Raw genomic sequence first — 3,134 nt, forward strand, 5'->3', positions numbered from 1 at the left:
AAGCCGATCCAATAAGTGTATCTTTGTAGGATATCCCGATGATTCGATGGGATATTATTTCTACAATCCAAATGAGCATAAAGTCTTTATAGCTCGTAAGGCTAAGTTCTTGGAAAGAAGGTTCCTTATGGAAGGAACTGATAGAACTATGGAACTCGAGGAGGATCGAGAACCACAAGCCAATACACGTTTGGTTGACACTAGCGATCAACAAGAGGTTGTTGATAATGATCAATTGGTTGATCAACCCACACAATACGTTCGCAAATCTGGTAGAATTAGCACCCCACCTGAAAGATATGGATTTTTCATGGATGGATGCTATGTGGTGGATTCCGACGAACCAACCACATACCGAGATGCAATGTCACAATTTGATTGTGATAAATGGTTGGAGGCCATGAACGTTGAGATGCAATCCATGCATGACAACCAAGTATGGGACCTGGTTGCTCCACCTCTTAATTCCAAACTGGTTGGAAGTAAGTGAGTTTTCAAGAAGAAAACTGATATGCATGGAAACTTGGATACTTATAAAGCTAGACTTCTAGCAAAGGGTTTCACTCAAACTCAAGGGGTTGATTATGAAGAAACTTTCTCGCCCGTGGCGATGTTAAAGTCTATAAGGATATTGTTTGCCATAGCCGCATATTATGACTATGAGATATGGCAAATGGATGTCAAAACTGCTTTTTTTAAATGGACACCTTGAAGATGTCTATATGGTTTAGCCTGAAGGTTTTGTCGATCCACAACATCTTAATAAAGTATGCAAGTTGAAGAAATCAATCTATGGATTGAAACAAGCATCTAGGAGTTGGAATCACCATTTTGATGATGAAGTTAAGAAATTTGGATTCATCAAAAACGCTGATGAAGCTTGTGTGTATAAGAAAGCTAGTGGAAGCATCATTACCTTTCTGGTATTATATGTCGATGACATATTACTATTTGGAAATGACATTCCAACCTTGGAAGGTGTAAGGCTTGGAAGCAGTTTTTCCATCAAGGATCTTGGTGAGGCCGCCTATATTATGGGAATAATGTAACATCCTGAATATTATAATGATAAATAAAGAAAGTTACGATTAGTGATTTCGCGTTATTAATTAAGTAATATCGAGTAAAGAACGGATCATGGACTTAGATTAATTAAGGTGGGTTTAATGGGAATGGGCCTTAGGTCCATGGGCTTTAAGGGATATAAATATCCCCTAAACCAACCTAAAACCCTAAACCCACATTCATTTCCATCTTATTCTCTACACACTCAAAACACACACACACCCTAAACCACCATAAACCTTACGACCGAGAGGGAAGAGGGAAAACGAGATCGAGCGAACAACCGTTTGTGGTAGATCTTTGCTATACGAGCCATACACGAAGATCTAGAGTCCATAAGCAAGCTAACCGAGACCGAAAGGTAAGCCGTTTTACTTTAAAGTTTACGTTTTTAGTAACGTTTAACCTTGAAACTTAGAACGGGTATAGATCGGATACAAATGAAACGTAAAGTTGCGAACTTGATGCTAAAACGAACTCGTTAGACCTGCAAACATGTGCGGCTCGTGTAAAATGAACCCTAGATCTAGTAGTAAACGTTTAAGCCTTAAAGATTCGTGCTTTATGCTGTTACGTGTTAAGTTTTATCCAAAAATGAAGATAACAATATTACGGGTTTGGTTAAACTCGCATTCAAGGCTTTCGTGATGAAACGATGATGATTATGGGGTTTGGGGACGAACAGTAGGCCGCAGCTGGATAACTTCGCCTAAGGCCAAGTTCGCTGTCAAGGTTAACTTCGCCTAAGGCCAAGTTCGCCAAGCCTAACTTCGCCTGGCTTAAATTTCGCCATCAGCTAAGTTCGCCCTATAACTTCGCCATCAGCTCGACCCCAGCCAGGGGCTCTGCCCCTTGGACCCTGCTAGGGGCTGCCGCGCCTATACCCCGCTGCCAGGGGCGCTGCCCCCGGACCCCCGTTCGTTGTGGGTTATATAAAGATAGAAATACAACATGAGTAGTAGTAGCTAATTGATACATGTAAATATTATACAATTAGCCGTGCACAGCTCAAGAAGGGAATAACGATTAACGGAGAGTGTAACAGGATTCATGTGAGTTTCTAGCCCCACTTCTGTGTTATGTTTTCGGGGCTGTGTGCATACTCGATATGTTTGTTAATACACTTATCCTAAGTGATAAGTGTATGCCTTGTATGAATGATGTGAAATGTATGAATGATTGCTTGTTAGTACGTGAACGATCTTCGGATATTGCACGTACTGTCAGGTTGTAGTGTTACGTATAAGGTAAGTATAATGTATTTGCTTATATGTATGAATGCGATAAAGTTAACAAACGAAGGAAAGGCATGGTTGTATGGTAACGAAGAGGGACCAGACCCTAATAATATCTGTGATGTTAGGGACCAGACCCTAATAATATCTGTGATGTTAGGGACCAGACCCTAATAATATCTGTGATGTTAGGGACCAGACCCTTATAATATCTGTGATGTTAGGGACCAGACCCTTATAATATCTGTGAGGTTATAGGGCGAAAGGCTCTTTAAAACGTATGATTATGTATGTAAAGAAAGTATGAAGGTAAGAATGAAAGTATATGCACTTATGTGTGTATGAAAGAAAGTTAAGAGGTTAAGTATGAAATGTAAGAAGGTATTGTATGATCATGTGATTAACTAGAACTCACTCAGCGTAGCTGACTTTTAGTATGCACGCAGGTGAGTAGAATGAGGCAGGTAGCTTGAGGAGGACACATGACAGAGTTGGACGAAGTTGGCATCTGAAGAGTTTGCTATGATGTTTTATTTTAAAAGACTATGTTTTGTTTTTTAAATGACTATGAATGCTCGATAAGACAAGAATTATGGTTATGGAATGTAATGGTTTGAATGTTTTTAATGTTCCGCGAATGTTTTAATTAACTCTGATATTTTGACCTGCGTTTATGAGTAAATCCAACACGTTAGTAGGGCTACCGGTAACGGGGCCTTACAAATAAGGATCCATAGGGATAGATCAAGGCGGTTGATAGGTTTGAATCAAAGTGCATACATTGATAAAATCTTGAAAAGGTTCAAGATGGAAAACTCTAAGAAAGGTTTGGTA

This window comes from Bidens hawaiensis, unplaced genomic scaffold (genome assembly GCF_021521415.1).
Source record: "Bidens hawaiensis isolate Kalapana, Puna unplaced genomic scaffold, B.hawaiensis_p1.1 tig00021031_1, whole genome shotgun sequence".
Lineage (NCBI taxonomy): Eukaryota > Viridiplantae > Streptophyta > Magnoliopsida > Asterales > Asteraceae > Bidens > Bidens hawaiensis.